Source organism: Trachemys scripta, chromosome 9, assembly GCF_013100865.1.
Source record: "Trachemys scripta elegans isolate TJP31775 chromosome 9, CAS_Tse_1.0, whole genome shotgun sequence".
Taxonomy (NCBI): Eukaryota; Metazoa; Chordata; order Testudines; family Emydidae; genus Trachemys; species Trachemys scripta.
Genome location: NC_048306.1, coordinates 96,764,600 through 96,778,313, shown reverse-complemented (window position 1 = coordinate 96,778,313; position 13,714 = coordinate 96,764,600). Strand labels below are relative to the sequence as shown.

Sequence of the window (13,714 nt, the reverse complement as noted above, 5' to 3'; positions counted from 1 at the left end):
GAAGATTGTGGCACAGTGTTGGGAGAGGGGAGGGGCAGTTGGCAGTGGGAGGAGCTGTGGCACAAGGGGCTGGGGGAGTTGGGGAAGGGATGGGGGGTTGGGAGAAGGAGGGAGGAGCATGTCACAGGGAAGGGGCAGTTGAGAAGACTGGCACAGTGTTGGCAGAGGGGGGAACCCTGATGGCCCAGGGAAGGGGGAAGGGCAGTTGGGAGAGGGAAGGGCTATGGCACCACACAGGGATGGGAGCCGGGGTAGCCAGGATATCAACTGTGGGATGAAATATCTCCAAAGCAGATGGGCCCCATTACATACATATCCAGAGGGAGCAGAGTGATGGTGCTGAGACTGGAACAAAGGGAGGTGGGCAATGTGATGGGGGAGCTGATGGGGAGAGAGACTGATGGAGCGGCAGGAGACAAATTCCTCACACAGCACGATAAGGTCAGCAATTCCTGGTAATACAGTAGTGCTTGAAGGGAAGGGTGCTTGTGGAGAGGAGTTCTTTGTCTCTGATGGAGCTCACCCCTACCTATGGTTAATGCTAAATCATCACCAGCTGTGAGTTATCATTTCTTAAGTTGAACAGCAAGGGATGAAACTGAAAACATTTACAGGGTGCTAGAGCCTTTTTAATGGGCATAGTTGGATTTTCCCACTAGAGGGAGTCATTCACTCAAATATACAGAAAACAGCACAGCATTTGGCAAAATAGGCAGACACAAGCCCTTTAAGGCTAGCCCTGACATGTGTTTTACAGAGACAGGTGACTGGGCCCCGTTGAATGTACAGCTGCAGCACAAAGAGGCTCATCTCTTAAATGAGCCTGCTGCTCCTAGTCACTGGCAAGCAGAAGGAAGAGTGAAATCTTTGCTGTTTGTGGAAGTCTTGCCACCAATGAGAAATCAGTTTGTCTCCTTGCTCACCAAAAATGAAAATGTTTATGTGGACAAAGTGACTTTGTGAGGACCTTCTACGTGGGGAAAATTCCAGGAACATTCGTTGTTTCCTTGGAGGGTTGGGGGTTAGAATGGGTCAAATTTTGTTGCATAAAACCAGGCTTGAAAAAGTAAAATTTCACTCTGGACAAATGTATTGACAATGTCACATTTGCACAGCCCTGCTCTCAAATTCAACAGTAGAAAATCCATCATTTCAAAACATTCCAACCCCCCCCCCCCTTTTTTGAGGCTGTTTGTACCCTGCAGGGGTGGTGGTAGAAAGTTGACCAGTAAAATGAAGGATGTTCTGTATCTCAGAGTAGGGCTAGGGAAAGCCTGTTTTATAGACACCAGCTGTTGCAGGATCACCTTGATGTGCTCCACTCCTCTGGATCCCAATAGGTACAGGAGCCATATGAGCTCTGTGGAACGCCTTATTCTTTTCAGGCAAGCGGCAGATTAACAGATCCTTGTCAATTGCGCTTTCTGCTGCTTAATATCAAAAGGCAAAATAACAGTTGTCATGGGAGCAGAGTAGCAGCTGTGTGGGATTTGCTTCCCTGATTAAAAATCTGTGGAGCAGAGGGATGTCCTGCCACCCTAGAGGACATGTTCCTACTCTCGCTGCTGAGCACACGACATCTCCTTCATTCTGTCTTTGGCACAATTCAGATGGGAAAGTAAGGGGACATCCCACTTCAGCACAATCCAGATAGGAGAGGGGAAGTTCAATAATTTAGTACAATGGAGAGTGGGAGGGGAGGAGCCATCCCATTCCAACAGAAGGCTTATGACTGAAATTTGTAACCCACTAACCCCCTCTTTTTGTCCTATGACTGTGGAGGCATTAATGGGCCATTCTACCTTGGTCCCTTAGAATATGTGCTGTCTACTTGTGCTAAACAATCCACCTTGCATTGGCTGTGACTCTGGGAGTACTTTTCTCAAACTTGAAGAAGAGCTCTGTGTGGCTCGAAAGCTTGTCTCTCTCACCAACAGAAGTTGGTCTGATAAAAGATATTACCTCACCCACCATGTGTCGCTAAGATCCTGGGGCCGACATGGCTACCACTACACTGCATGCAGAAATGGAGTGGCAGTTTCACAGTAGCATGATACAGATGGAGAGATATGATCATCCAACTCCATTCCTTGCATCTCTCCTCATGTTCTCCTTCCTTCCATTCCCTCTCTTCTCCTCCCAGCACCTTCATATCTCTTTCCTGCTGAATTTTCCCTCTCCTCCCATTGTCTTCTTGTCCCTCAGCCCTCTTTTCTGGTCTTTCCCCTCTTCTTTTTTGTGCTACCAGACAAACACGCCTGTCAGTTGAAATCAGAATGAGAGCCACTTTTGTGGATAGATATGCCTTTTGGCCTAATACTGGACTGGTTCTGCAAACTGTATCGCAGATGGCCTAATCGAACTGTTCAAGCATCTAGCACATTTTTGGCAATATGTAAATAATTACACACACAAAACGACATTAAAAGAACATTATTAAGGTGGTAAAGTCAAGCACTTAAAAATTAGGAGGTGCTAGAATTAAAGTTGCCTGTTCAACCTTAATTCAGCCCTCTTGTGTGTACGCATTATGGTAGTCTTTCATTACATGATCACGTTCTGTTTTTTTCCATAAGCAGTGTTCCCCTCACTTCCTTATGCTGCTCTACTGGTTCTGAGTACCAGTCTCTTTGCTCAGCCAGTCGCTACCTCCTGGCTCCCACTCCTTGTTTCCCTTCCTGGTTTCCGGCCCCAGGTTCTTACCCAACCAGACCCAGATTCTTTGACCAGTTTGGTCCAGTCTCTGCTATAGGTCCCAGTTTCAGTCTCCTTTCCTGGCCAGTCCTTCTCTTCCTACCGTGAACTACCAGTTCCAGATTCCCTATCTCCCACACCAGCTTCCAATTCCAGTCTCACCCTCCCCAGGCTCCTTATCCCAATCTACTCCCACATCCACCTGCAGGTATGGCTCTTGTCCTCTCTGCCTTTGTCTCAGGCAGCTTCCTCTTACATGCTGCCTGGACAAGGAGAGGAGGCACTGAGAGCACAGAAGAGACAGTCTTCCTGCTCTCAGTTCAGGTGCCCAAACCCAGCACAGCTCAGAGCTGCAATTGCAGGGAAAATCCTGTTCAGCCTTAGGCTGGAGTATGCTCAGTGTGGTTGGACTCTCTGGGGACTTTAGCTGCTAAAATCTAAGAAGCCTTGACTGAGCATACGTGAACTGTGATTTATTTTAAGCCTTCTAACTTGGTAAAATTTGGGTCGAGTCAAGTGTCACAGGGATGGCAAAAGACCCATCCCTGACAAAAGGCCACTCCCATCTACCAAACTTCAAGTCCCTGCTTCAAAACATGGGGGTGCTGTTCAAAGAAAAGGTTGCCAGCATTTTTTTATATGGGCAAAACAGCGTATTTTTCCCCAACCTCGTTCTCAGAAACAGCTCAACCATTTTGAGGCAGACACGTGGCATGGAAAATTTCACTGTGAATGTTAAAGTTTAGCAAAATGATAACTATAAACAGGGTTTTATAATGGGAAGTGTCGGGCAACTTTAATAATAGGTAGTGCTACCAGCCCTGCCTATGATAAATTATATACCCCACATATCCAGACAGTGGTGTAGATGCTGTTTGTCTATGCCCTCCAGGTGTGTATTTGGTACACCTCTGCCTTTGCTGGGAGTCATTTGGTGGCATATTGCAATGTAGATACTTTACGGTTAGCAAACATAACTATGAGTGTTAACTTGCTGCAATATATACATATGCAAACAGTGCAGGAGATTAAATACTGCAGTATATACATTGTAGGAAGTGGTATGCTGCAGTACATACACTGTGTAGGGTAGCCTACAGAAGTATGTGTACTCTCCAGGATGACATACTGCAGTATATGAACTGTAGAGAATTAGCACACAGGAGAGCAACTCATGCTGTTGACTGCTAGATTGGTCACCAACAAAACCAGCACCATCTGTGATCTGGTTTCGGATGGGACACCAGATCTTGCATGCACCAGTAACATCTGTTTAAAATGATCTGTTGTCCCATTGTAGTTCCCCTAATTCCCTCAAAATACTCAGTACAAACTGAGAAGGTTCCCAGGAAAGGGTAAAAAGGAAAGAGAAGGCAGAATAGCAGTCTTGTTCCCTTTCAGCCTCAAATACAGAAGATACAGAAGATACCCCATCCTAGAAACCAAAAGCTGGTTTGGCTGACAAGGCCAATTTAATCAGGGTGGATATGGTCCATTCCAAATAGTTGATGAGGAGGTGTCAATACCAAGAGAGGGAAAATTGCTTTTGTAGTGAGCCAGCCACTCCCAGTCCCTATTCAAGCCCAAGTTAATGGTGTTAAGTTTGCAAATGAACTGTAGCTCTGCAGTTTCTCTTTGAAGTCTGTTTTTGAAGTTTTGTTGCTGCAGGATGGCTACTTTTATTTCTGTTGTTGAATGTCCAGGGAGATTGAAGTGTTCTCCTACTGGCTTTTGTATGTTACTATTCCTGATGTCTGATTTGTGTCCATTTGTTCTTTTACATAGAGACTGTCCGGTTTGGCCAATGTACATGGCAGAGGGGCATTGCTGGCATATGATGGCATATATCACATTAGTAGATGTGCAGGTGAACGAGCCCCTGATGGTGTGGCTGATGTGGTTGGGTCCTATGATGGTGTCACTAGAGTAGATATGGGGACAGAGTAGGCAATGGGGGTTGTTACAGGGATTGGTTCCTGTAATATACCAGTGACACTCAGCTTTACATTTCATTTTCCACAGATACTGTCAGTGCCATCACAAGGATGTTGTGATGTCTACAGGAGATTAGTAACTGGATGAAGAACAGTTGGTTCAAACTATCCAGGTGAGACCAAAGAAATATAGTCTGAAAAGGAAAAATGCTTAGAGGAACAAGCAGGGACCCTGTCCTCCTCTTCGATAGAAGGTTTCTCTACACTATCTGCCAAGTACAACAAATCCTCAGGATCAGATTCAACTCATTAACACAATGAGGCAGCTTGCTAGAAAGTTTTGTCTCTTCCTCCCTATCCTGATTAGGACGTTGTCATTTCTGGGTTGGATTAGCATAATTTCGTATCTTTGGGGCTGAAAATGAAAGCAACACTGAGAACTCCAGCTTGTGCAGAATATGGCCACTAGGCTACTTAACTTGATGGATTGCCATGAGCACATGATCCTCATCCTCTGTTCCCTCTGCATCCCAGTCTGCTTCCAATGATAGTTCAGTTAAAAGTACTGGTGAAGATCTTTTGGGCCATCAGTGGATGAGGACTCAACTACATCTATGACCACCTCCGCATCTGTGACCCACTAAGTCAGGCATGTTCCTTTGGGACAATTCAGTTCACAAAGCCCAGGACAAAAGATGTGAGAGCCAGGGATAAAGGCCCAGATCCTGACTCCCATCCATCTTGATTTGCACTGCTTAGGCCTTACAAAACTGATGGAAAACCAGGTTAACTGGCCAATTGGGGATTCCCCCAGTTTAAGGGAATCCAAAGGTCGCATTGAACTGGTGTAGTTACACCTAAGGATATTGGCAGGATTGGCTGGAAATCAGTCCGCTCTCTTGCTTCCCACCAGGAAATCCCCAAATCACCAGACCAGGGCTGAGCATAAGGTCATTGACGATAGGGTTAAACCAACCCTCACATGTGCAACACAACACTTTGAGGAAAAACAAGGATAAGCGTGAATGTGCAGATAGCTGTGGGTGAACACACAAAATTGCCAGAGCTCCGGCTGATTTAAAGGGCCCGGGGCTCCCCGCAGCAGCTGGAGCCCTGGGCCCTTTAAATCACCCCTGGAGAAGCCGGTCCAGTCTGGCATGGTGTACTGGCTCTTGCCGGTACACCGTACCATACCGGCTTACTTTCACCTCTGCCTTTTGTGCCCGGAGAGGAAATCTGAGCTCCGCCCATATGAGTTGCCATTCACCTATGTGTTCCGTTTCTTTCCCAGTATCTACATGTTTATATCTGTTCAGCTCTGGATAAATGATGACTACAATAGTGGATTTGGTGTTATGAAAAAGGATAGTGGTTATTATGTATAAGCAGCTCTACAAAGAGAAGGTAACCGCATAGGCAGGGCTATAACACAGTGACAGAGAAGCCCATAAAATGGGAGTTCAGTATAGAAAACTATCCAAAACTTTGCCTGTTTTAACTGATCCTGATTGGAATGGAAATTTCCAGACCTTCCTGGCTGCTCTCTTCTAGGCTGGAATCTCAGACTGGGTCCTTTTCCACAAGATTTGTCCTTCTTCCTCTCCTGGGTGAACTTGCATCTCCTGAGATGATTAAGGGGGCAGGTGATATGATTTAAGTCTATAAAGTCATGAATAGTGTGGAGAAAGTGAATAGGGAAGTGTTATTTTCCCCTTCACATAGCACAAGAACTAGGGATCACCCAAAGAAATTAATAGGCAGCAGGTTTAAAACAAACAAAAAAAAGTACTTCATACAACAGGCAGTGTGGAACTTGTTGCCATGGGATGTTGTGAAGGCCAAAAGTATAACTGGGTTAAAAAAAGAATTAGACAAATTAATGAAGGATAGGTTCATCAATGGCTATTAGCCAAGATGGTCACGGACACCACCCCATGCTCTGGGAGTCCCTAAATCTCGTACTGCCGGAAGCTGGGACAGGATGACAGGTGATGGATCACTCAAAATTGCCCTGGTCTGTTCATTCCCTCTGAAGCATCTGGCACTAGCCACTGTCAGAAGACAGGCCACTGGGCTAGATGGACCATTGGTCTGACCCAGCACAGGCATTCTTATGTTCTTATGAGATTGGACTCTCCCTAGAGATTCTGCTATCCTGCTTCCTGCTTGCCTCTGGGCTGGCATTTCACTCCGATGAAAGCAGGAAGTGCAGAGGCTCACAATAAATGCTTTAAAATGTTGAACTGAACCTCCAAATAGCTTTTGGAGTTTGAGTTTTGGGACAATCTATGGAGTCTGTTGTCATTCTGTGCAATCCTTTCCTAGTGCTGATGGTTAGTTGCGGTGCAGTTTTGCTATAATGAGGATCTCCGTGGGAGCTGAGACCTACTTCTGGTATTGTGACACAAGGTTGTGTGTTAATACTTCAATAGGGCTTGTCTGGATTCTTGCCTCTGTGAAGTTTGGGGCTAGTATAATTAAGTGAGAGAGTTCAGTCAGTTGAGGTGAGGGATTTGATCTGGGTAGTGGGTTGCAGTGTAATGCTGGGATTATGGGCAGGGAAAGTTGGTAAATGAGTCCTGGGTGGGACTGGGTACTCTGGTGTCTGAGGTAGATAAGAGCCAGGGTTGTGCACACCATGAGCAATATGTTGGGATTTCACCTCCTCCGCCTAACAGGCATTTGTCCTGACACCTCTGAGCTGGGCCTGCAGAGGGGATCAAAAGGATCAGACTTGTCTCTGCTGTAATCTGCTTGTTGTGTGTGTAAGTCTGTAGCTCCCTACTGCTTTTCTGCCTGTCCCTCAAGTACCTCTGACAAGGTTCACCATCCCCCTGAGAAACAAGACAGCACATGCAGAGCAGGCTCCATCCCCTCCCAGTTGCTGCCAGACCAGTGCGTATGGCCCTTTAATTAGGCTGGGCTTGGAGCTGCTCAGCTCCCTTACTTCTGGCACTGAGGAGGGAGAGATGTAGTACAGTACTGAGGAAGCCAATGCCAGAGAGAGAGGGAGTCTGCAGCAGAGAGAGAGAGAGAGAGAGAGAGCAGGCTGGGGAGGGAACACATCATTTTCCTCTTGAGAGGAGAAAGAAGAGCCTGCGGGGCAGGAAAGACCAGGCTTCTGGTGAGTGTCCCGGGCAGGGCACCATCCAAAACGGGGCTGATTTCATTCCCCCTTCTTATGTGTTTCTAATTCATCTGAAGCTGGGCGAGTTGGGACTGCAGACTCTGTGTCATCCTCCAGGTAAGTGCTTAACACTCAGTCCTGCCTGGCAACTTTGCAGGGCAGAAAATGGGAGGTTTGAACAAGGTCTAGTGGTGTGGGAACAGATATGAGACCTTCGCATTCTCAGGCTCCCCCCCCAACCCCTGGGGGGAAATTGTGGCCAGCGACCCCCTAAACCGGACACGTGTGTGAATGACTTCTGCTTGCTTATGTTTTTCATGGCTGACTGGGAGACTCATTGCAGACTAGTAATAAATTTTCTGAATTAGCAAGAAAGCAAATGAACACCATGAAATAACCCTCCAGTCAAGGCCGCAGCATCGCAGACTGACCTGCCCTTAAGTATTTGACAAGTGTAGTTTTAATTATGTATGATAATATGTCATAGTATATTAGCACATGTTCCCTGGTCTATACTCTACAAGTCCCCGATATCTGAGGAGGGTGGAGCCTGCCCCCCAGCCCTGCTTTGGCTCATCAGGCTTTGCTGAGAAGTGGGGAGAGTGCGCTCGGGTGTCTTTGTGGGGTTTTTTGGTAAGAGTTACTGGGCTTGGGGATCAATGGCATGAGAATTAGCAGCTTCGATGGTACGCTGAAAAGAAAGTTATCTCTGTTTCCTGGCATTGGATTATTGTTGTAAAGATTTCTATTTGATGAATGGCTTCAGGGAAGGCAGGGATTCCCCTGACCTATTATACCCACCGCCCATGCAGGGATGGAGACCTTTAGCTTGTCTGGGATCAGTCCGCATGGAAAAAGGTGCTCAAGTGAGTTTCTTCTTGATGTCAAACTCCCCTAAGATTCAGTGGCTTGGACATGAAGGGGCATCATGAGTCCAAGAGACTTTGAGGTATTTCCTTGGTTTCTGTCTGACACTTTGTTAACGTGACACTTTTCCCTGCCCACCTGAGCAATGAGGTTGGGAACAGATGGGGGCTCCCATCAGGAGGCCCTGTTTTTTAATGTCCGATATGTGTATTAACTTGTGGGTGGCTCTGTCTCAGTGGACTCAGGGCTGCGTTTCTTATTTCACCTTTTGTGACAGCTTCCCTCTTTGCCAGTCGGAAGTGGGAACTGCTTCTTTGAGATCTGGTGACTGTTGTCCCAGTGCAGCCCATAAAGGGTCAGGATAATCCCTACTTAGCCTAATGTCCTTATCACAGAGTCTCCAGGAAAATTCTCTTCCCCCTGCTACCCCACTGTGCCTGACTCCTCCCCCTCGTTCAGCCCTCAGCAAGGTGAGCTAGGAGGCATATGCTCACTACTTGTGGGTGCCTTGTAAGTGTGGGTACATGGCAATTTTGTGTGTTCACCCACAGCTATCTGCACATTCACGCTTGTCCTTGTTTTTCCTCAAAGTATTGTGTTGCATACGTGAGGGTTGGTTTGACCCTGTCGTCAATGACTTTATGCTCAGCCCTGGTCTGGTGATTTGGGGATTTCCTGGTGGGAAGCAAGAGAGAGGACTGATTTCCAGCACTACTAGGGAAGGCAAGTCCTCCTTTATTTTCAGGTGGGTCTGTGAGACCTACAGTGCAGAGACAACTAGAGACAAGAACACAAAGGTGAGCACTTTGGTCCAAATCCTCAAAGATATTTAGGTGCCTGACTCCCATTGATACCAATGGAAATTAGGCACCTAAATACCTTTGAGGATCTGGGCCGTTGTGCAAACATCTGAAATTGGGCTGGGTGGCAACTGTGTTCATTAGGGACAAGAGAATCCACTGCGCCCATGCTAGACCTGGGGGCCCCCTATTCTGAGCTTTGAAGGAAATTCACTCTCCACGTGCACCCCAATATTGGCACACATGCTCAGAACTGTAGGATCCCCTCTGGTGGGTCAGCATAGCTTTTAACCTTCTGGATCTTGAGTAAGAGACAACACCAATAAAAAGGAGACAGCAAACTAGTAGCAGAAAGTTGACAGGAGGGAACAATCTGGAGTTGTTTCTTCAGGCAAAGTTAATGGCAGTAGGTGCGGTGCTGCTGGAGGTTCTGTCTTTTGGCTGAGGAGTAAAACCAAAGTTCTAGCCACTTGTGTTCAATAAGGAGCCCGTGGCTGGTTTTACATGAGTTGGGGTTTGACTGGCTAACTTCCAGCATGGATGATTACATTCTATCTCCCCACATTGCCCCTGCAGAGGCAGTTGGACACAACATTCTGTTCATGTCCTGCCCTAAACTACTCTGCATTGCCACTGGACACTGTTAAACAGTGGTTACATTCCACCCCAGGGTTGGGACTGTTATCACAGCTGAGTTTAGGACTTTTTATATCTCCCATAGGTGCGGGAACTAGGGGTGCTGCCGCACCTCCTGGCTTGAAGTGGTTTCCATCATATTCAGGGTTTACAGTTTGGTTCAATGGCTCTCAGCACCCCCACAATACACATTGTTCCAGCACCTGATGTATCCTAAAGTGTGTTAAGGTTGCAAAGTGAAGCATTCAAAGTCTGGCTGCCTGCAAAACTTTAGCCCTGCTTCTTTGTGTATGTGTCTTATGATAATCTGTAATTATACATATAGCTTTTCTGCAGGATCCCTGCCTCACACAGTGTGCTAGATGGCTGTTGCTCAGTGAACGAGGCAGCTGTGCAATATTTACTCTTATCCTCTTCATTCAGTTTATGGCCTCTGGGCCCATACACTGCTCATCCTCCAACTCCGACAATGAGTTAGGCAGTGGCCTTGAATTAATTTGTTACATACTATAAAACTTCAGCAGCGAATGAAGTTTGGGTCCTCTTTACTCCTGCCTCATTCCATGTCCAGCCTGGTCATTGAATGTGGCTAGGTCTGTGGGGAAGTAATCATGATCATGTAATTAAAGAGTATGGTAAATTGGCATGCTGACGTAAATTGGCATGCTGCCCTGATTTTCACCAGCTTAAGATCAAACCCTTTTGTTTGAAATTTCCTACTCTTTTACAATGAACAAACCCCCTGTATTGTGTACAGTGTTAGAAAGCTCTGTCCTGTCTAATATGTGCAATCAATGAGATAGAAGCCCTGGCTTCACTCTACATGCACCATCACAGACAATATCCCCCACACACCATGGCCTTAACATTGATTTCCTGCTTTACTTTCTTGCTTTCTTACACATGCATGTGCAAGTCCACTGTAATGTTATGACATCACCTTTTCAGTGGAAGTTTCCACTGGGTTTGCCTATGTACCTGTGTGTAGTGCAAATGAAGCACGGCAGATTGTTAGCTTTATCATATTAAAAAAAACCCATTGCATATGCAAAACCATTATAACTTGGGAAAATTAGACAGAAATATACATGCTGAATTTCAGCAGAACACGCACAAGTTTGACACAGTTACAAGCTTCTGAAAATGACCCTTCAGACTCTAAGGACTTGAGCATCCTTAACTATTCCCATCACTCCAGCTAGAATACAGTCAGGCAAGTGCTTTGGGATTCATTAAGGTGAAAGGGAGCAACAGAAATATCAGGTTCTTATTTATTTTTTTAAAATACAGTAGGAATAAACTCTCAGGAATATTGTGAGTCTTAATCAATGTTTAAATGAAAGTTCTGAGATCCGTGGATGAAAGAAGCTAGAGTATCTTATACTTCATTATCATTGCCTGATCTCACAGACACTCTGGGCCAAATTCAGATCTGGTTTAAGTAGATTTAACTCTTATTGTCTTCAGTGGATTTCCACTTCCTTACACTAGGCCTGGATTTGACCCTTCTCTCAATATCTATTACAGATGCTGTCAACCACTCACCTTCCCTGCTGTTTCCCAACACACAGCTTATTCCTCTGGATTCTGAATCAGTTGATCCATAGCAGGGATGCTGGCTCTTTAAATTACGATTCTCTTTCCCCAGCCAGCTGAAATAGATATTAACAATAGCTCCCTTAGGTAGAAGTGACAAGCAGGAGTGGGGTAGGAGACAGAAAGAGCTAGCAAGTTATGCTTCCCTCTGTACCGTTTGATAGGCAATCCAGAATAAGAGAAAGGGGCTGGCACCTTGCTCAGGTGAGGGGACCTGACCTGTCTTGCAGGAGATGCTGTGGGGAGAGCAGTAGGAACCCACAGTCTTTGCAGTCACTGCCACAGACCATTTGCTTCCCAATGGGGGAAGAGGAGGAGGAGGGGCACAGAGTGAGGACCTGTGGATCTGTTTTTATTCATTACCAACTGGCTCACTGCAACCTACATAAAACATGAGAGGGCCAGATGGGACTTGTTTACTTTGGTAGAATAAACGTAAAGACTGTGATAAAAAGCAGCCAGTACAGCCTCTGTGGTAAGTCCCTGGTAAACAGCGAAATGGAGCTTTGGCCAATCAGGGGCCTGGCAAATAGCGGGCTCACTGGTGGCGCATTAAGCACACTGTCTTGGGAACTCGTGGAGTGGCTCTGAGGTCTGAGCCCCCCACAGCTTCCTATGGTTTGCTTGATGCCTTCTTTTCCCTTTGCTTATGCTCAAGGGGTCCTAGTGAGGGCATGATCAGAACAGATGTACATGAGCTTGGCTTCCCAATGCCAGCTGGCACTTTGAGCAGTGGGAGTGTCCCTCTGGCAGTTCCCTATTAGGACGACTGTGCTCTAGAACCCCACCAGAGCTCTAATGCTAACCTGCTGTGATCATCCTCAGAGCAGTTTTAATGACACCCAGAACTACAGCACCACAATAGTGTCAGGACTCAAACTCCCAGCTCCTGAGCCCAAGAGGACCTGTACATCAGGGTGAAATCCTGGCTCTGTTCAAGTTAATAGGACTTTTGATATTGACTTGAACAGAGCTAGGATTTCACCCCGGGACTCTAGTGTTAGGAATCACACTCCAGCTCCTAAATGCAGCAGGGTCCACGCCCAGGGCCGGATTACTACCAAGATTCACACTCCCCAGCCTCCTAGGATCTGTGCACTAATCTAAGTTGTCTGGTAATTACATTTTATGGGATGTGTAGGTGGATGGCATGGTAATGGCAATCTGAGATAATCTATGTTTTCCTGGGTTGTACGTACTTTCTAATGCTCGTCTGTAAAGTTCCGGGACATCGTCCCCATCCTTTGTAGCCACTGCTCTCTTGATTTGATCACAGCTCTGTCTCTTCAGACTTGTTTTGGGTTTATCACTCCTCCACTTCAGTGTCTCCATTTTCCAAGTGGCGTAAGGTGCTCCAAACAGATGCATCCTTGACCCATAAATTGTGGGTACATGGAATCTTAAATTACAGTCTGTCTCATAAGCCTGCTATTCCTGAGATGAAGGACACTGGAGTGAGATGAAACCAGCTGCTTTGTTTCCATCTGGCCTTGCCCTTTTCTCTTAGCCTATTGCACTCAGAGCAGTTAAATCTATAGCACACGTTAGTGATGCTGGGATGTCTCTATCCATTATGCATCTGGGTGAATCAAGAGTGGGAGTTGAGGTGAGGTATGTAGTAAGCTGGCTGGGCACAGACTAAATACTGCATGTGTCTGGAGAAGAAGGATCTAAGGAATCTCTCTGCAGGGAAGATGCATTACGGCATATCCGAATGTTTTATGGAAATACATTGATTTGACCAGTTTGGGGATCCATTCACTTACAACTGCAAAGAAGCTCAGCTCTGGCTGGACACTGAGCCAGAATCCTTTTCTTATTCCAGGATTATGCAGTCTCTTCCTGTGAAGGGGTGAGGGATATTGGTGGAAGAGGGGCCAAACAGCCCCTTCACGTAAGCAGTGAGGCCTGTTGGTTCAGGCAGTCCCTCCATGTGAGTCTTGAGGCACGTTGTGGAAATAACATTACATTTCACTTCTCGATCAGGAATATCCTTTGAGCAATAGTTTTGGAAAAGTCTCTGAGTCGATATGGGGAACTGGAAGTAGGAATGGGGTGGG

At 46.3% G+C, this 13,714-nt stretch overlaps 1 protein-coding gene across 3 annotated transcripts in view; it reads left to right on the top strand.

Annotated features, from left to right (window-relative positions):
- Positions 1 to 223: 223 nt before the first annotated feature.
- Positions 224 to 13,714, top strand: part of VWA5B2 (von Willebrand factor A domain containing 5B2) — a 55,214-nt gene continuing 41,723 nt past the window's right edge. Inside the window, exons 1-2 of one of the 3 annotated variants that reach the window (XM_034782349.1) lie at positions 224 to 441; positions 4,717 to 4,801. The gene's annotated coding sequence lies outside the window, so the exon portion shown is untranslated. Of the gene's footprint in view, positions 442 to 4,716; positions 4,802 to 7,571; positions 7,873 to 13,714 lie in introns of those variants that run through there. The other 2 variants (XM_034782348.1, XM_034782350.1) reach the window with 2 other exon arrangements.